At 47.4% G+C, this 21691-nt stretch overlaps 1 pseudogene; it reads left to right on the forward strand.

Moving 5' to 3' along the window:
* The first annotated feature begins 333 nt into the window (after positions 1–333).
* Positions 334–452, forward strand: LOC134971445 (5S ribosomal RNA; annotated as a pseudogene).
* The last annotated feature ends 21239 nt before the right edge of the window (positions 453–21691 follow it).

Consider the following 21691-nt stretch of genomic DNA (forward strand, 5'->3'; position numbering starts at 1 on the left):
GGCACAAGATTGCCACACAACAGGACAGCAGAAGGGTTCCCCTACCTTCTTTCCGTATCAGTGTCGCTTTCTACCACCCTCTCATTTGTTCATTCGATGCGTGGGCAGATGATCAAAAAGCAGAAGTGGTTTGAAATACAGATCTGATACTCTACAACCATATTGCACCATTGTCACATCAATATCATCATCTTTATTACTTTTTCAATTTTTAATTTTGCATATTATCTATCTCTGCAGCACTTAGTGCCTCTGACAGCTTTTGGCACTCCTTATATCGCAATTCTGATCAGATATTATAGGGTTCCCAACCGCTTCAGGTACGATTAACTTACCTGCGGTCAAACCACACTGAGTATGCCCAATCTCGTCTGATCTTGGAAGCCAAGCACTGTGGGGCCAGGTCAGTACCTGGGTGGGAGACCACCAGAGAATACCAGGTACCGCAGGTATTTTTATCCAAACCAAAGACACAGGACTCTGAATTATGATCAAGAGATAATAGGTTCAATCAGGTATTCCGCCAGTGAACTGGGTAGAGCCCGGAGCATACTCACTTTTTCCTGTCATATTTCTATTAAAATAATTATTGTATAAATTTAGGACCAAGGTGGTCATTCCGAGTTGATTGCGAGCTGCTTTCGTTCGCAGCGCACCGATCAGGCAAATAAATGGCAATTCTGCGCATGAGTATGCGGCACAATGCGCACGCGCGATGTACTTTCACAACGGCCGTTGCAGTTTTACACAAGGTCTAGCAACGATTTTCAATCGCACTGCTGGCCGCAGAGTGATTGACAGGAAGTGGGTGTTTCTGGGAGGTAATTGACCATTTTCGGGGAGTGTGTGTAAAAATGCAGGAATGTCAGATAAAAACGCAGGAGTGGCTGGGGAAGCATAGGCGTGGCTGGGCGAACGCAGGGCGTGTTCATGACGTCAAAACAGGAACTAAATAGTCTGCAGTGATCGCAAGCTAGGAGTAGGTCTCGAGCTGCTCTGAAACTACACAATCTTTTTTTGAAGCAGCGCTGCGATCCTTTCGTTTGCACTTCTGCTAAGCTAAGATACACTCCCAGAGGGCAGCGGGTTAGCGTTTGCACGGCTGCTGAAAGCAGCTAGCGAGCGAACAATGAGGGCCTAATAGATTACTATTGAGACCAGATATATTTTTGCTCATTGAGCTATATCGCCACTATTCTTAATTTTCATTGTATCTTGTGATATATGTTGATATTTCTTGTTGCCTCATAGTTGTTTTTATAGAGATATCAATAAAAGTTATATTTTAATTCCAGAATTACATACATCTTTGTCATCAATCATTAATGTGTGCCCCAGAATAGACATATAGTCTTTCTTTTTTTCTTTTGGTTCCGGTACTCCACGGGAACCATTCTCCCCCTTTTGGAAGAAACAATAATCATGCTGTAGTATAGATGGCTGCTAGTAAGCAGTTTGTAAAGTCAGATGTATCACTCATCCATGGGAGGAGGAAGAGGAGCCAGAGTCACTGCGGCTCATTCAGTGTGACTATTCAGGCATATACTGAATGTATGATTAGGTATTTCATGAGTCAGCTTGCACAGGATGAGTGCTTGCAATATATAGAAACCATGTCAACATCTTATTACAGTGGGATCTGGTCAGGATCCTGGCAGTCGGCATCCCAACAGTCAAAATACCGACATCCCGACTAGGGTCACAAGCCCGGCGTCAAAATCCTGACCGCTGGAATCCCGAACGAGCGTATTCCTGCCCTTCTGACAGGTAAGCCAAGTGTGTGTGTGTGTGTGTGTGTGTGTGTGTGGGGGGGGGGGTTTGGTTTAGGCTGCGGGTGGAGGCAGTTTAGGTTTAGGCTGCGGGGATGGGGGGGTTAGGTTTAGGGGGAGGGTTAGGGTCAGGATGTGGAGGGAGGGGGGAGGTTACATTTAGGCTGTGGATTGGTATGGTTAGGGAGGGTTAGGGTTAGGCTGCGGGGCGCAGATGGTTTGGTTTGGGCTGCTGAAAGGGAGGGTTAGGGGTGCATTGTATAAGTATACTTACCTTTCCCCTGTCGGGATTCTGAACATTGGGATGCCGCAGTCGGTATTCTGGCCGCTGGCATTCCAACCGCCGGCATTTCAATCCCAACCCATTACAGTAACTGTCAAATTATCAAAATGGATGTAAGCTCCTTTGTATAAGATGCAGCACAGGTTGTCTCTTCATTTAGAGGTACTCAAAAATAGGATTTTAATTACCTACCGGTAAAACCTTTTCTTGTAGTCGATAGAGGATACTGGGGTACCATTTAGTACCATGGGGTATAGACGGGTCCACTAGGAGCCATGGGCACTTTAAATATTTGATAGTGTGGGCTGGCTCCTCCCTCTATGTTCCTCCTACCAGACTCAGTCTAGGAAACTGTGCCAGAGGAGACGGACATACTTTGAGAGAAGGATTTAAAAGGATAGTGGTGAGATTCTGAACCAGCACACACAAAACAAGAGGAAAGCTACGCTAACCAAACTTGAAACAGGAACAGCAACAGCTAAACCCACAATACTTAACCAAGTAACAGTGCAGGAGGAACGAAGCACCAGGTGGGCACCCAGTATCCTCTACGGACTACGAGAAAAGGATTTACCATAGGTAATAAAAATCCTAGTTTCTCTTACGTCCTAGAGGATACTGTGGTTCCAAGTAGTACCATGGGGAAGTACCAAAGCTCCCAAACCGGGTAGGAAAGTGCTGAGGTTCCTGGCAGAAGTGATTGACCAAACTGAAGGTCCTCAGAAGTCAAATTATCGAACTTGTAGAACTTAGCAAACGTGTTCGAACCCAACCAAGTAGCTGCTCAGCAGAGCTGAAAAGCAGCGACAACGCGGGCAGCTGCCCAAGAAGAACCCACCGACCTAGTATAGTGGGCCTGTACAGATTTTGGAACCTGCAAGCCTGCCATGGAATTAGTGATGTGCACCGGACATTTTTCGGGTTTTGTGTTTTGGTTTTGGATTCGGTTCTGCGGCCGTGTTTTGGATTCGGACGCGTTTTGGCAAAACCTCACTGAAATTTTTTTGTTGGATTCGGGTGTATTTTGGATTCGGGTGTTTTTTTACAAAAAATCCTAAAAAACAGCTTAAATCATACCAAACCAGTCTATTCTGAACACCTCACAATATTATTTTTAGTCCTAAAATGTGCACCGAGGTCGCTGGATGGCTAAGCTAAGCGACCCAAGTGGCCGACACAAACACCTGGCCCATCTAGGAGTGGCACTGCAGTGTCAGGCAGGATGGCACTTCAAAAAAATAGTCCCCAAACAGCACATGATGCAAAGAAAAAAAGAGGCGCACCAAGGTCGCTGTGTGACTAAGCTAAGCGACACAAGTGGCCGACACAAACACCTGGCCCATCTAGGAGTGGCACTGCAGTGTCAGGCAGGATGGCACTTCAAAAAAATTGTCCTCAAACAGCACATGATGCAAAGAAAAAAAGAGGCGCACCAAGGTCGCTGTGTGACTAAGCTAAGCGACACAAGTGGCCGACACAAACACCTGGCCCATCTAGGAGTGGCACTGCAGTGTCAGGCAGGATGGCACTTCAAAAAAATTGTCCCCAAACAGCACATGATGCAAAAAAAAATTCAAGAAAAAAGAGGTGCAAGATGGAATTGTCCTTGGGCCCTCCCACCCACCCCTCCCACCCACCCTTATGTTGTATAAATAGGACATGCACACTTTAACGAACCCATCATTTCAGCGACAGGGTCTGCCACACGACTGTGATTGAAATGACTGGTTGGTTTGGGCCCCCACCAAAAAAAGAAGCAATCAATCTCTCCTTGCACAAACTGGCTCTACAGAGGCAAGATGTCCACCTCATCATCATCCTCCAATTCCTCACCCCTTTCACTGTGTACATCCCCCTCCTCACAGATTATTAATTCGTCCCCACTGGAATCCACCATCTCAGGTCCCTGTGTACTTTGTGGAGGCAATTGCTGCTGGTGAATGTCTCCACGGAGGAATTGATTATAATTCATTTTGATGAACATCATCTTCTCAACATTTTCTGGAAGTAACCTCGTACGCCGATTGCTGACAAGGTGAGCGGCTGCACTAAACACTCTTTCGGAGTACACACTGGAGGGACGGCAACTTAGGTAGAATAAAGCCAGTTTGTGCAAGGGCCTCCAAATTGCCTCTTTTTCCTGCCAGTATAAGTACGGACTGTCTGACGTGCCTACTTGGATGCGGTCACTCATATAATCCTCCACCATTCTTTCAATGGTGACAGAATCATATAAAGTGACAGTAGACGACATGTCAGTAATCGTTGGCAGGTCCTTCAGTCCGGACCAGATGTCAGCACTCGCTCCAGACTGCCCTGCATCACCGCCAGCGGGTGGGCTCGGAATTCTTAGCCTTTTCCTCGCACCCCCAGTTGCGGGAGAATGTGAAGGAGGAGATGTTGACGGGTCACGTTCCGCTTGACATGACAATTTTCTCACCAGCAGGTCTTTGAACCTCTGCAGACTTGTGTCTGCCGGAAAGAGAGATACAAAGTAGGTTTTAAATCTAAGATCGAGCACGGTGGCCAAAATGTAGTGCTCTGATTTCAACAGATTGACCACCCTTGAATCCTGGTTAAGCGAATTAAGGGCTCCATCCACAAGTCCCACATGCCTAGTGGAATCGCTCTGTTTTAGCTCCTCCTTCAATATCTCCAGCTTCTTCTGCAAAAGCCTGATGAGGGGAATGACCTGACTCAGGCTGGCAGTGTCTGAACTGACTTCACGTGTGGCAAGTTCAAAGGGTTGCAGAACCTTGCACAACGTTGAAATCATTCACCACTGTGCTTGAGTCAGGTGCATTCCCCCTCCTTTGCCTATATCGTGGCCAGATGTATAGGCTTGAATGGCCTTTTGCTGCTCCTCCATCCTCTGAAGCATATAGAGGGTTGAATTCCACCTCGTTACCACCTCTTGCTTCAGATGATGGCAGGGCAGGTTCAGGACTGTTTGGTGGTGCTCCAGTCTTCTGTACGCGGTGGCTGAATGCCGAAAGTGGCCCACAATTCTTCGGGCCACTGACAGCATCTCTTGCACGCCCCTGTCGTTTTTTAAATAATTCTGCACCACCAAATTCAATGTATGTGCAAAACATGGGACGTGCTGGAATTTGCCCAGATGTAATGCACGCACTATATTGCTGGCGTTGTCCGATGTCACAAATCCCCTGGAGAGTCCAATTTGGGTAAGCCATTCTGCGATGATCTTCCTCAGTTTCCGTAAGAGGTTGTCAGCTGTGTGCCTCTTCTGGAAAGTGGTGATACAAAGTGTAGCCTGCCTAGGAACGAGTTGGCGTTTGCGAGATGCTGCTACTGGTGCCGCCGCTGCTGTTGTTGCAATACATCTACCCAGTGGGCTGTCACAGTCATATAGTCCTGAGTCTGCACTGCTCCACTTGTCCACATGTCCATGGTTAAGTGGACATTGGGTACAACTGCATTTTTTAGGACACTGGTGACTCTTTTTCTGAGGTCTGTGTACATTTTCGGTATCGCCTGCCTAGAGAAATGGAACCTAGATGGTATTTGGTACCGGGGACACAGTACCTCAATCAAGTCTCTAGTTGCCTCTGAATTAACGGTGGATACCGGAACCACGTTTCTCACCGCCCAGGCTGCCAAGGCCTGAGTTATCTGCTGTGCAGCAGGATGACTGCTGTGATATTTCATCTTCCTCGCAAAGGACTGTTGGACAGTCAATTGCTTAGTGGAAGTAGTACAAGTGGTCTTCCGACTTCCCCTCTGGGATGACGATCGACTCCCAGCAGCTACAACAGCAGCACCAGCAGCAGTAGGCGTTACACTCAAGGATGCATCGGAGGAATCCCAGGCAGGAGAGGACTCATCAGACTTGCCAGTGACATGGCCTGCAGGACTATTGGCTTTCCTGGGTAAGGAGGAAATTGACACTGAGGGAGTTGGTGGTGTGGTTTGCAGGAGCTTGGTTACAAGAGGAAGGGATTTAGTGGTCAGTGGACTGCTTCCGCTGTCACCCAAAGTTTTTGAACTTGTCACTGACTTATGATGAATGCGCTGCAGGTGACGTATAAGGGAGGATGTTCCGAGGTGGTTAACGTCCTTACCCCTACTTATTACAGCTTGACAAAGGCAACACACGGCTTGACACCTGTTGTCCGCATTTGTGTTGAAATAATTCCACACCGAAGAGCTGATTTTTTTTGTATTTTGACCAGGCATGTCAATGGCCATATTCGTCCAACGGACAACAGGTGTCTCCCCGGGTGCCTGACTTAAACAAACCACCTCACCATCAGAATCCTCCTTGTCAATTTCCTCCCCAGCGCCAGCAACACCCATATCCTCATCCTGGTGTACTTCAACAGTGACATCTTCAATTTGACTATCAGGAACTGGACTGCGGGTGCTCCTTCCAGCACTTGCAGGGGGCGTGCAAATGGTGGAAGGCGCAAGCTCTTCCCGTCCAGTGTTGGGAAGGTCAGGCATCGCAACCGACACAATTGGACTCTCCTTGGGGATTTGTGATTTAGAAGAACACACAGTTCTTTGCTGTGCTTTTGCCAGCTTAAGTCTTTTCATTTTTCTAGCGAGAGGATGAGTGCTTCCATCCTCATGTGAATCTGAACCACTAGCCATGAACATAGGCCAGGGCCTCAGCCGTTCCTTGCCACTCCGTGTCGTAAATGGCATATTGGCAAGTTTACGCTTCTCATCAGATGCTTTCAATTTTGATTTTTGGGTCATTTTACTGAACTTTTGTTTTTTGGATTTTTCATGCTCTCTACTATGACATTGGGCATCGGCCTTGGCAGACGACGTTGATGGCATTTCATCGTCTCGGTCATGACTAGTGGCAGCAGCTTCAGCATGAGGTGGAAGTGGATCTTGATCTTTCCCTATTTTAACCTCCACATTTTTGTTCTCCATTTTTTTATGTGTGGAATTATATGCCAGTATCAATAGCAATGGCCTACTACTATATATACTGCGCACAACTGAAATGCACCACAGGTATGGATGGATAGTATACTTGACGACAAAGAGGTAGGTAGAGCAGTGGCCTTCCATACCGTACTGCTATATATACTGGTGGTCACTGTCAGCAAACTGCAAAACTAAAATGCACCACAGGTATAGAATCTAGAAAGATAGTATACTTGACAAGACAGAGGTAGGTAAAGCAGTGGCCTTCCGTACCGTACTGCTATATATAATGGTGGTCACTGTGTCAGCAAACTGCAAAACTAAAATGCACCACAGGTATAGAATGTAGATGGATAGTATACTTAATGACGACACAGAGGTAGGTACAGCTGTGGCCTTCCGTACCGTACTGCTATAAATAGTATACTGGTGGTCACTGTGTCAGCAAACAGCAAAACTAAAATGCACCACAGGTATAGAATGTAGATGGATAGTATACTTAATGACGACACAGAGGTAGGTACAGCAGTGGCCTTCCGTACCGTACTGCTATATATAGTATACTGGTGGTCACTGTGTCAGCAAACTGCAAAACTAAAATGCACCACAGGTATAGAATGTAGATGGATAGTATACTTAATGACGACACAGAGGTAGGTACAGCAGTGGCCTTCCGTACCGTACTGCTATATATAGTATACTGGTGGTCACTGTGTCACCAAACTGCAAAACTAAAATGCACCACAGGTATAGAATGTAGATGGATAGTATACTTAATGACGACACAGAGGTAGGTACAGCAGTGGCCTTCCGTACCGTACTGCTATATATAGTATACTGGTGGTCACTGTGTCAGCAAACTGCAAAACTAAAATGCACCACAGGTATAGAATGTAGATGGATAGTATACTTAATGACGACACAGAGGTAGGTACAGCAGTGGCCTTCCGTACCGTACTACTATATATACTGGTGGTCACTGTGTCAGCAAACTGCACAACTGAAATGCACCACAGGTATAGAATCTAGATGGATAGTATACTTAATGACGACACAGAGGTAGGTACAGCAGTGGCCTTCCGTACCGTACTGCTATATATAGTATACTGGTGGTCACTGTGTCAGCAAACTGCAAAACTAAAATGCACCACAGGTATAGAATGTAGATGGATAGTATACTTAATGACGACACAGAGGTAGGTACAGCAGTGGCCTTCCGTACCGTACTACTATATATACTGGTGGTCACTGTGTCAGCAAACTGCACAACTGAAATGCACCACAGGTATAGAATCTAGATGGATAGTATACTTAATGACGACACAGAGGTAGGTACAGCAGTGGCCTACTGTACCGTAATGCTATATATTATATACTGGTGGCAACTGGTCAGCAAAACTCTGCACTGTACTCCTCCTATATAATATTATACTGGTGGTCCCCAGTCCCCACAATAAAGCAGCACACTGAGCACAGATATGGAGTGTTTTTCAGGCAGACAACGTATACTGGTGGTCACTGTCAGCAAAACTCTGCACTGTAGTCCTGCTATATAATACAGCTGCTCCCCAGTCCCCACAATTAAGCAGTGTGAGCACAGATATATGCAGCACACTGAGCACAGATATGGAGCATTTTTTTCAGGCAGAGAACGGATAACTGGTGGTCACTGATCAGCAAAACTCTGCACTGTACTCCTCCTATATTATACAGCTGCTCCCCAGCCCTCCCCACAATTAAGCAATAATGCACAATCAAGTTCAACAATAACGGAGAGGACGCCAGCCACGTCCTCTCCCTAACATTTCCAATGCACGAGTGAAAATGGCGGCGACGCGCGGCTGCTTATATAGAATCCGAATCTCGCGAGAATCCGTCAGCGGGATGATGACGTTCGGGCGCGCTCGGGTTAACCGAGCCACACGGGAGAATCCGAGTATGGCTCGGACCCGTGTAAAAAGGGTGAAGTTCGGGGGGGGGTTCGGTTTCCGAGAAACCGAACCCGCTCATCACTACGTGGAATAAGCATGCTGGATAGCGAGCCTGATCCAGCGTGCAATTGACTGCTTAGAAGCAGGACACCCATTCTTATTTGGATCAAAAGGAACAAACAGTGCGTCCAATTTCCTGTGATGAGTTGTTCTCTTTGCATACACCTTCAAAGTTCTCACCACATCCAAAGACTTTGAAGTAGCAGAGGTGTTGGTAACCACCGGAACCACAATAGGTTGGTTGATGTGAAACACCGACAGCACTTTAGGAAGAAATTGCTGACGAGTTCTGAGTTCAGCTCTATCCTCATGGAAAATTAAATAGGGGCTCTTGTGAGACAACACCCCCTGCTATGACACATGCCTTGCCGAAGCCAAGGCCAACAGTGTGACGGTCTTCCACGTAAGATATTTTATGTCTACCTTCAGTAATGGTTCAAACCAGTCCGATTGGAGGAACTGCAGCACCAAATTGAGATCCCAAGCTGCCGTGGGAGGCACAAAGGGAGGTTGGATTTGCAGAACACCTTTCAAGAACGTCTGAACCTCAGGGAGAGAAGCCAATTGTTTTCTGAAAGAAAATGGATAAGGCCAAAATATGGACATTTATGGAGCCAAGCCAGAGGCCCACATCCACACATGCCTGTAGAAAAGCAGGAAACGTCCCAGATGAAATTCCACCACAGAATAGTTTCATCTCTCACACCAAGAGACGTATTTCTTCCAAATACGGTGGTAATGTTTAGACGATACCCCCTTCCTGGCTTGGATCATAGTCGGAATAACCTTGTCAGGGATCCCTCTCCTGGCTAGAATCAGCTGTTCAACTTCCATGCCGTCAAACATAGCCGCGGTAATTCTTGATAGACGAATGGGTCATGTTGCAGAAGATCCTCGCGAAGAGGTAGATGCCACGGATCTTTGAGAAGCATCTCCAGAAGGTCTGCATACCAGGCCCTTCTTGGCAAGTCAGGAGCAATGAGTATTGCTTGAACCTTTTCCCTGTTTATTATTTTTAGAATTCTGGGGATCAGAGGAAGTGGAGGAAACATGTACACCATCTGATACACCCATAGAGTCGTCAGAGCATCTACTGCCACTGCCTGTGGGTCTCTCAAACTGGAACAATACCACTTGAGCTTCTTGTGGAGATGAGAGGCCATCATGTCAATTTGTGGATATCCCCATTGACGTGTCAGGCACCTGAACACTTCCGGGTGAAGGTCCCACTCCCCCGAGTCAGCTGAGGAAGTCTGCTTCCCAGTTGTCTACTCCCGGAATGAAGACTGCTGACACCACCACAGCGTGTTTTTCTGCCCAGAGGAGAATTCATGACACCTCTGACATTGCTGATCTGCTTTTCGTTCCACCCTGTCAGTTTATGTACTTTACTGCCGTCACATTGTCCGACCGGCCCTGAATGGCCTCATCTTGAAGAAGATATGTTTTTTTCAACTGAAGGAACACCTTCTGCGACTCCGTGTCCAGTATCATTCCCAGGAATGGAAGCCTCCGTATCGGCTCTAGGTGAGATTTCGAAAAGGTTCAGAATCCACCCGTGATCCTGGAGAAGTCTGGTTGAAAGACCAATACAACCTCTCCCTGGATGGTGCCTTTATCAGAAGATCGTCCAGGTACGGAATTATGTTTTCTCCCTGTTTGCGGAGTAGAAACATTATCTCTGCCATCACCTTGGTAAACACCCTGGGTGCCATGGAGAGACCAAATGGCAGGGCCTGGAACTGGTAGTGACAGTCCTGCAGTGCAAACCATAGATAAGCCTGATGAGGCGGCCAGATTGGAATGTGAAGGTACGCATCCTTGATATCCAGAGACACTAGGAATTCCCCCTCCTCCAGACCTGAGATCACTACTCTCAGAGACTCCATCTTGAATTTGAAAACTACTAAGTACGGGTTCAACGACTTGAGGTACAGAATAGGCCTTACCGAACCGTCTGGTTTTGGTACTACAAACAAGTTGGAATAGTACCCCTTGTTTTTCTGATGAGGTGGTATTGGGAAAATGACCTGAGTCAGTACTAGTTTTTTTAATGGCGTCCTGTAAAGTTATACTTGCCTCTTGTGAAACTGGTAAGCCTGATTTGAAGAATCTGTGAGGTGAGAGCTCTTGGAACTCCAGGCTGTAGCCCTGAGAAATAAGATCTATGACCCAGAGATCCTGGCACGAACTTGTCCAGATGTGACTGAAGAATTTTAGCCAGGATCCCACCTGCCGGTCTTCCAGGCATGGCGGTCCACTGTCATGCTGAAGGCTTTGAGGAAGCAGAGCCTGAGCTCTGTTCCTGAGAACCGTCAGTTGCTGGTTTACGTGGTTTACCTCTTGCACCTCGGGTGGCTGTAGAAGCACCTCTGGATTTGCCCTTAAACTTGGCTGTCCAAAAGGACTGTAAATTTGAAGCTGAGTAAGCTTTCCTGGCTGGGGGGAGCTGCGGAAGGAAGATATATAGACTTACCCACAGTAGCTTTGGAGATCCATTTGTCTAGTTCATCTCCAAATAAGGCCTCTCCTGTGAATGGTAGACCTTCCATGCCTTTCCTGGAGTCTGCATCAGCAGTCCACTGGCGTAGCCATGAGCCCCTGCATGCTTACACTGCCATAGCAGTGGTGCATGCATTAAGCAAGCCTACTGTATCTCTTTTATGGCTTCCACCATGAAGTTCGCAGAGTCCTGTATATATTGCAGGAGTAAAACAATCCCCCCCTAGGTAACCCCTCAATTAGGTTACCTGAACATTTAGCAATGGCTTTTGTAATCCACTCACATGCAATAGTGAGTCTCTGGGCCACCCCAGCAGCTGTGTACAAGGATTTGAGTGTAGTTTCAATTTTACAATCATCCGTGACTTTTAGGGAGGCTGCACCAGGGACAGGCAATACTGTTTTCTATGACAGCCTGGATACTGATGCATCCACTATCGGTGGATGTTCCCATTTTTTCCTATCCTCAGTAGGAAAAGGAAAAGATGAGAGCAACCTTTTAGGGATTTGAAATTTCCTGTCAGGGTTAACCCATGGGTATTCAATTCCTTTGACACAGGAAAAGTGACTGAGGATTTCTTTTTTACATTAAAATAAGATTCCTCACACTCCTCTGTCATCTTATCAGGAATTTGCAGTACATCTCTGATAGTTTCTATAAGAGATGCTATTCTCTGTGACAGAGCAGCATCCCCCCTCTTCTGTATCCACCTCCCCATCCTCCATGTCTGACACTTCAGCGTCAGAGTCAGACTGCAGGGCATGGGCCAGAGTTCGCTTTTGTGGACAAATGGCAGGGGACTGAGACGCTGGTTTAGGGGCTGGGTCTCTGTTCATAAACTTATCCACAGACTGCCTTAAGTATTGTGTCCCTTTCTCATTGCGGGACAATTTATTAGAAATATTGGAAATCATTTCTTTAATGTAATCCAGCCATGCTGGTTCAGCCCCGCTAACCTGGGAAGGTGCACAGTACTGAGTACATAGTAGTGAGCTCCCTGGGGAAGAGGAACACTCTGCCGTATATGAAACACACTCTTTGCCTGACATTTGTAAATGTGACAGTACACACACACACACACACACGAAAGGTTAAAAGCACAATTAACCCACAAAGAGCCCTTCTAGGGAGACACAGAGGTACATTAGAGCCAGCACACAGCGCCCTTATCGCTAATGCCGAGCTTAGTTTTGTCGCCGACTAAGTACCCAGACTGTGGACTTAGTACACTAATAATCGTTTCCCCCCTGCGAAACCTGGTACCCCTGAGGTAAACTGGAGTCACTCCAGAGGAGCTGCATGTCCCTGTCAGTAAGCGTCTGTGTCCACTGCAGAGGGAAAATGGCGCTGGTGAGCTGCTGAATCCGTTTATAGTGAAGCCCCACCCCTTTAATGGCGTGCAGTCTTCCCGCTTTTTTATACTGGATGAGGTAATCTAGTGCCTAAAATGGAGTGAGATCCGTTTTAAGGCTGTTTTTGCCAGTGTGGGTACTGTGTTCAGTGTACTGAGACGCAGTTGTGTAGAGTCTGGAGATGCATTCCGCCCTGGTTAGAAGCTATGCGTCTCCGTACCCTCATGCCGCCATAATGGACGGCGACCTGCTAACCGGGACGCCAGCTTAGTACTCACCACTCTTCATTCTTCTGGCTCTGTTAGGGGTGGCAGCGTGCTGCGGGAATGTACGCTCGCCATGGTGGGGCTTGCAAATAGTTCCCTCAGGAGCTAGTGTCCTATCAGCGGGGAACGGGACCATTAATCATTTAAGAGGTTGAATCGTTTTCCCCCCTAAGTCCCACGAAGCAGGCAGGCTGGTGCCATCCAGACCTGCCTGAAAATAACAAACAGAGAAATAAATGCAGAAAATTCTTCAGGAGCTTCCATAAGCGTGACCGACTTCTCCGGGCACATTTTCTAAACTGAGTCTGGTAGGAGGGTTATAGAGGGAGGAGCCAGCCCACACTATAAAATTCTTAAAATGCCCATGTCTCCTAGTGGACCTGTCTATGGGGATAATTATGAGTTGATCACAGCAGCAAATTTGTTAGCAGTTGGGCAAAACCATGGTGGTCATTCCGAGTTGATCGCTCGTTATTTGTTTTTCGCAATGGAGCGATTAGTCGCTAATGCGCATGCGAAATGTCCGCAGTGCGACTGCGCCAAGTAAATTTGCTATTAAGTTAGGTATTTTACTCACGGCATTATGAGGTTTTTTCTTCGTTCTGGTGATCGTAGTGTGATTGACAGGAAGTGGGTGTTTCTGGGCGGAAACTGGCTGTTTTATGGGTGTGTGCGAAAAAACGCTGCCGTTTCTGGGAAAAATGCGGGAGTGTCTGAAGAAACGGGTGAGTGTCTGGGTGAACGCTGGGTGTGTTTGTGACGTCAAACCAGGAACGAAACTGACTGAACTGATCGCAGTGGCAGGGTAAGTCTCGAGCTACTCAGAAACTGCTAAGAACTGTCTATTCGCAAATCTGCTAATCTTTCGTTCGCAAATCTACTATGCTAAGATTCACTCCCAGTAGGCGGCGGCTTAGCGTGTGCAAAGCTGCTAAAAGCAGCTTGCGAGCGAACAACTCGGAATGAGGGCCCATGTGCACTGCAGGTGCGGCAGATATAACATTTGCAGAAAGATTTGGGTTTGGGTGGGTTATTTTGTTCTGTGCAGGGTAAATACTGGCTGCTTTATTTTTACACTGCAATTTAGATTTCAGTTTGAACACACCCCACCCAAATCTAACTCTCTCTGCACATGTTACATCTGCCCCCTCCTGCAGTGCACATGGTTTTGCCCAACTGCTAACAAATTTGCTGCTGCGATCAACTCTGAATTAGGCCCTATACCCCATGGTACTAAATGGAACCCCAGTATCCTCTAGGACGTAAGAGAAACATAAGTCACAGAGTAACCACCTTTTAATTTTCCCAGGCAGGGGGTAGGACTAGTGATGTGCATCGGAAATTTTTCGGGTTTTGTGTTTTGGTTTTGGATTCGGGTCCGCGCCGTGTTTTGGATTCGGACGCGTTTTGGCAAAACCTCCCTGAAATTTTTTTGTCGGATTCGGGTGTGTTTTGGATTCGGATGTTTTTTTTACAAAAAAACCTCAAAAACAGCTTAAATCATAGAATTTGGGGGTCATTTTGATCCCATAGTATTATTAACCTCAATAACCATAATTTCCACTCATTTTCAGTCTATTCTGAACACCTCACACCTCACAATATTATTTTTAGTCCTAAAATTTGCACCGAGGTCGCTGGATGGCTAAACTAAGCGACACAAGTGGCCGACACAAACACCTGGCCCATCTAGGAGTGGCACTGCAGTGTCAGGCAGGATGGCACTTCAAAAAAATAGTCCCCAAACAGCACATGATGCAAAGAAAATAAGAGGCGTACCAAGGTCGCTGTGTGACTAAGCTAAGCGACACAAGTGGCCGACACAAACACCTGGCCCATCTAGGAGTGGAACTGCAGTGTCAGGCAGGATGGCACTTCAAAAAAATTGTCCCCAAACAGCACATGATGCAAACAAAAAAAAGAGGCGCACCAAGGTCGCTGTGTGACCAAGCTAAGCGACACAAGTGGCCGACACAAACACCTGGCCCATCTAGGAGTGGCACTGCTGTTTTCTAGCGAGAGGATGAGTGCTTCCATCCTCATGTGAATCTGAACCACTAGCCATGAACATAGGCCAGGGCCTCAGCCGTTCCTTGCCACTCCGTGCCGTAAATGGCATATTGGCAAGTTTACGCTTCTCATCAGACGCTTTCAATTTTGATTTTTGGGTAATTTTACTGAACTTTTGTTTTTTGGATTTTACATGCTCTCTACTATGACATTGGGCATTGGCCTTGGCAGACGACGTTGATGGCATTTCATCGTCTCGGCCATGACTAGTGGCAGCAGCTTCAGCACGAGGTGTAAGTGGATCTTGATCTTTCCCTATTTTAACCTCCACATTTTTGTTCTCCATTTTTTAATGTGTGGAATTATATGCCAGTATCAATAGCAATGGCCTACTACTATATATACTGCACACAACTGAAATGCACCACAGGTATGGATGGATAGTATACTTGACGACACAGAGGTAGGTAGAGCAGTGGCCTACTGTACCGTACTCCTATATATTATATACTGGTGGTCAGCAGTGGCCTACTGTACCGTAATGCTATATATTATATACTGGTGGTCAGCAAACTGTGCAAAACTTAAATGCACCACAGGTATGGATGGATAGTATACTTGACGACACAGAGGTAGGTACAGCAGTGGCCTACTGTACCGTAATGCTATATATTATATACTGGTGGTCAACAAACTGTGCAAAACTTAAATGCACCACAGGTATGGATGGATAGTATACTTGACGACACAGAGGTAGGTACAGCAGTGGCCTTCTGTACCGTACTCCTATATATTATATACTGGTGGTCAGCAAAATTATGCACTGTACTCCTACTATATACTACAATGCAGCACAGATATGGAGTGTTTTTCAGGCAGACAACGTATACTGGTGGTCACCATACTTGCCTACCCTCACGGAATGGCCCCACCTGCCCACTTAGCGAGTGAAGTGGGCGGTCCGGGCAGGCGATGACGCAATTCTTGCTGAATCGCGTCATGCAAGCCACGCCCCACACTGTATAATGCCGGTAATTGCGGCATTACACAGTGGGGGGCGTGGCTTGCATGACGCGATCCAGCAGCCACGCCCCTGTCCCTCCTCTGGCCCGCCGCCATGCCGCCTCCGGCCCGCCCCCGTGCCGCCTCCGGCCCGCCCCCCTCCTCACATCAGCTCACTGCCCGCCCCCCTGCTGAGCCGACTGGCTGCTCTCTCCCGGAGAGAACAGCCCAAAAGTGGGCAACTATGGTGGTCACTGGTCAGCAAAACTCTGCACTGTACTCCTCCTATATAATATACTGGTGGTCCCCAGTCCCCACAATAAAGCAGTGTGAGCACAGATATATGCAGCACACTGAGCACAGATATGGAGTGTTTTTCAGGCAGACAACTTATACTGGTGGTCACTGTCAGCAAAACTCTGCACTGTACTCCTCCTATATAATACTGCTGGTCCCCAGTCCCCACAATAAAGCAGTGTGAGCACAGATATATGCAGCACACTGAGCACAGATATGGAGCGTTTTTCAGGCAGACAACGTATACTGGTGGTCACTGTCAGCAAAACTCTGCACTGTACTCCTCCTATATAATACAGCTGCTCCCCAGTCCCCACAATTAAGCAATAAGCAAGCACAAATATTTGCATCAACAATAAACGGAGAGGACGCCAGCCACGTCCTCTCCCTAACATTTCCAATGCACGAGTGAAAATGGCGGCGAGGCGCGGCTGCTTATATAGAATCCGAATCTCGAGAGAATCCGTCAGCGGGATGATGACGTTCGGGCGCGCTCGGGTTAACCGAGCCATACAGGAGAATCCGGTTATGCCTCGGACCCGTGTAAAATGGGTGAAGTTCGGGGGGGTTCGGTTTCCGAGGAACCGAACCCGCTCATCACTAGGTAGGACCATAGAAAAGTGATCAAAACCAGAGTAGATTTATTACCATTTTGTTAGATTTTAGGCCATTGTATAACCTATGTCTAGAGAGCCCTCTCATGCCTGTTTATATGCCTGAAAGTGCCCTTTTTCCCCTAGAGATACCTCAGAGCCCATCATGCTCTTTTTTTGCCATCCCAGAGCCCCCCCATACCCATTTACATGTGTCTCAGAGTCCCCTTATTCCCATAGATATACCTCAGATCCCCATCATACTCTCATATGCTAACCCAGATGTCCCTCATACCCCATTGTATGCCTCAGAGCCCCATCATGCCCCTTTATATACTCAGAGTACCCATTATTCCCCATACTCCTATCTTTGTATCAGGGCCCTGCATATGCCCTTCCCCTTTTTCTCCAGCAATTTAATACTGTACTTAAGTTACCTGGCGATGCTCTCAACTTCTTATCTTTTTCTTCTCCACTTTCTTCTCTGTCTGTTCCTTGCTGCTGGTGACCTGGCTCCTCTCTTCTCCTCTACAAACTGACACCACAGTGATATCAGTCAGCAGCACCGTAAGCAGGGAAGGAGCTGGATTCTGAGACTTGTCTCCCAGGCAACAGCTGCAGTCATGAAATGCATAAACAGGGACCTTTTCTGGGGCAAATAAGGAGCAGGCATGGTGCCCTTGTTACAGTGCCCACTGCATACATTCCAGGTTACCCTTACACCACCTATGCTCCTGCCTGCCCCCATGCAGGCCCCTGTATCCCTATTTACACCCCTTTCATATCCACAATATCTCTACTCCTTCTTCTTTCCTAATAAAATGCAAGCTTTCATTCACAGGGCCCTCCATCCTCCATTCAATTGGTATACACTGTATTTACTGCATTACCTATACCCAGTGGTGCAAGTAGAAAAAATACCTTATAAGTACTGTGCGCCAAAAAAATGTGTGTGGCCAAATGCCATATGGGGCGTGGCCAATGTAAATTGGGGCTTGATACACATATGGGGGGGGGGGGGGCAGATACACATATGACCCCAATAGTGCCAGATACACATTGCCCCACGGTGCCAGATATACATTGCCCCACAGTGCCAGATATACATTGCCCCAGGGTGCCAGATACACATTGCCCCACAGTGCCAGATACACAAATGCCCCCACAGTGCCAGATACACATATGTTCCCATAGTGCCAGATACACATTACCCCCCAGTACCAGATACACATTGCCCCACAGTGCCAGATATACATTGCTCCACAGTTCCAGATACACAAATGCCCCCACAGTGTCAGATATACATTGCCCCACAGTGCCAGATATACATTGTCCCACAGTGCCAGATACACACATGCCCCCCAGAGTGCCAGATACACAAATGCCCCCACAGTGCCAGATATACAGATATACATTGCCCCACAGTGCCAGATATACATTGCCCCACAGTCCCAGATACACAAATGACCCCATAGTGCCAGATACACAAATGCCTCCACAGTGTCAGATATACATTGCCCCACAGTGCCAGATACACAAATTCCCCCACAGTGCCAGATATACATTGCCCCACAGTGCCAGATATACACTGCCCTACAGTGCCAGATACACAAATGCCCCTACAGTACCAGATATACATTGCCCCACAGTGCCAGATACACAAATGCCCACACAGTGTCAAATATACATTGCCCCCACAGTGCCAGATACACAAATGCCCCCACAGTGTCATATATACATTGCCCCCAGAGTGCCCCCCCCCCATGCTCACCGCTGCTGCCTCTGCTGCTGCTGTGTGAGGGGAGGAGAGCTCAGCACGCGCCTCTCCTGCACCTCAGTGCTCGTGAAGTCCGGTGTCCGGCAACGGGTATCTCAAATGAGGCGCCAGCTCATTAGCCAATCAGAGCTCGCGGACCGGCAGCCAATCAGGAGTCGCAGCTGCCGGTCCACGAGCTCTGTTTGGCTAGCAAACCGATGCCTTATTGAGATTCTCCCCGTCGCCGCAGCTGCCGGAGACCGGACATCACAGAGGATTGAGGAACAGGAGAGGTGCTGCGCTCTCCTCCCCTCACATAGCAGCCAGCAGGATGCAGGTATGGTGGACGGCCCGGCGGTACGGCATACCGGCTGGGAATTTCTTACTGGTACACCGTACCGCCATACTTGCAGCACTGAGTATAAAGTGATGGGCAGTAAAATTGCAAGGAGGAGGCTACCTCAAATGCCTCCCTACAGATAAATACAAAGAAAGGGTTAGCAAATGCGCCTGAGAATAAATGATTGAATGCCCACGTTCAAGTAGTTGTATAACAAACTATACTTAAATGATTGTTAGGATCTCACATAGTTGTTCACAGTGTGTAGCAAAAGAAAAGAAGGGGGACAAGGAGGATAATGAATCAAATGCGGGTATAAGGGGGAAAAGGGGGGGGGGTGATGAGGGAAAATAGGTACTAATGTCCACTAGATGGAGGTGTCCCACCTCTCTGCTGAAATAGTAATGAAAAAATGAGCTCTAAATATTAGTCTCTGAGGGTCCAGTATGTACTAGAGATGAGCGGGTTCGGTTCTCCGAGAACCGAACGCCCCCCGAACTTCACTTGGTTTACACGGGTCCGAGGCAGCCTCGGTTCTTCCCGTCTTACTCGGAAAACCCGAACGAGGGAAAACTTCATCATCCCGCTGTCGGGTTCTCGCGAGATTCAGACTCCATATAAAGAGCCGTGCGTCGCCGCCATTTTCACTCGTGCATTGTCGAGAGAGCGAGAGGATGTGGCTACGTTCTCTGAGTGGAAAGCTCAAAATCAGCTCAATATCAGTGCTCAGTATCTGTGCTGCATTGTGGTGACCAGTATACTACAGTACAATAGTCCAGTGCTGCACTTCGCTGCTCAGTGTCAGTTCTAGTATCCTCATCAGTGCTCAGTATCACTACTCATTATCTTGTGCTGCATTGTGGTGACCAGTATACTACAGTACAATAGTCCAGTGCTGTTCTCGCTGCCCAGTGTCAGTTCTAGTATCCTCATCAGTGCTCAGTATCACTACTCATTGGGGGTAATTCCAAGTTGATCGCAGCAGGAATTCTGTTAGCAACTGGGCAAAACCATGTGCACTGCAGGGGAGGCAGATATAACATGTGCAGAGAGAGTTAGATTTGGGAGTGGTGTGTTCAATCTGCAATCTAATTTGCAGTGTAAAAATAAAGCAGCCAGTATTACCCTGCACAGAAATAAAATAACCCACCCACATCTAATCTCTCTGCACATGTTATATCTGCCCCCCCTGCAGTGCACATGGTTTTGCCCAACTGCTAAAAAATTTCCTGCTGCGATCAACTTGGAATTACCCCTATTGTCTTGTTCTGCATTGTGGTGACCAGTATACTACAGTACACAGGGGCGTAGCTAGAACTTTGTGGGCCCCATAGCAAAATTTTAATGGGGCCCCCATAACTTCTATAGACAACTCTTCCTCAGCGCTCCATCGGAGTGGGCAATCCTAATGCTGCCGACGGGGTGTGCTTACTGCCACTAATCATTTTAATTTATTAACATACCCATATTTCTTCAACTTCATATCACTATTAACTTATTCAGTCACAGTCATTATACAGTATAATATCAAACAACATTTTCAATGACATCAGCCAAATAAATAACCAAAAACATTTTATTTTATTGAATTTATGTTTTAACATGCAGGTATAACGCTTACTACTTTGCCTCTTTACCAAGGCGAATCAGGAAGCAGCAGCGCCGAGATGTAGAAACATCTCAGATGCTGAAGAGGGGGAGTGAAAACTTCCCCCTACGGAGATCGCTGCTAGCCTCCCTATAGCGCATCAGCCAAGGGCTGATGTGCTGTGTCTGTCCCCAGCCGGCTCACTGGGCATTCCCGGAGTCTGTGGAGATAGGGCAAAACCATCTGCAGCTGTTGAAATCGGCAGTGCCGTAACTAGGCATTTTAGCGCTGTGTGCAAGAAACAGCATTGGTGCCCCCCCCCCCTATGCAAGACAGGGGCAGTGTGCACCGCAGGCGCGCGCAAAATATATAGGGGCGTGGCTTCAAGGGGAAGGGGTGCGGCCACAAAATAATACAAATTCATACTACGGTGTAAAATAGTCTCCATTATTCAAATTACGCTGCACAGTAGCGCCACTACACCAGGTAGAGCCCCTTTTACACATTATGGTAGCCAGTCTCCCTTTTTACACATTACGGCAGACAGCGCCCCCCTTTTTACACATTATGGCAGACAGCTTCCCCTTTTTACACATTACGTCAGACAGTGTCCCCCTTTATACACGTTACGGCAGACCGCGTCCCCCTTTTTACACATTACGTCAGACAGCATCCCGTTTTTACACATTACGGCAGACATCGTCCCCTTTTTACACATTACGGAAGGCAGCGTCCCCTTTTTACACATTACGGCAGCCAGTTCCCCTTTTTACACATTACGACAGACAGCATCCCCTTATTACACATTACGGCAGACAGCGCCCCCCTTTTTACACATTACGGCAGCCAGTCCCCCTTATTACACATTACGGCAGCCAGTCCGCTTATTACACATTACGGCAGACAGCGTCCCCCTTTTTACACATTACGGAAGACAGTCTCCCTTATTACACGTTATGACAGACAGCGTCCCTCTTATTACACATTACGGCAGACAGCGTTCCCCTTTTTACACATTACGGCAGACAGCATCCCCCCT

This window comes from Pseudophryne corroboree, chromosome 11 (genome assembly GCF_028390025.1).
Source record: "Pseudophryne corroboree isolate aPseCor3 chromosome 11, aPseCor3.hap2, whole genome shotgun sequence".
Taxonomy (NCBI): Eukaryota; Metazoa; Chordata; class Amphibia; order Anura; family Myobatrachidae; genus Pseudophryne; species Pseudophryne corroboree.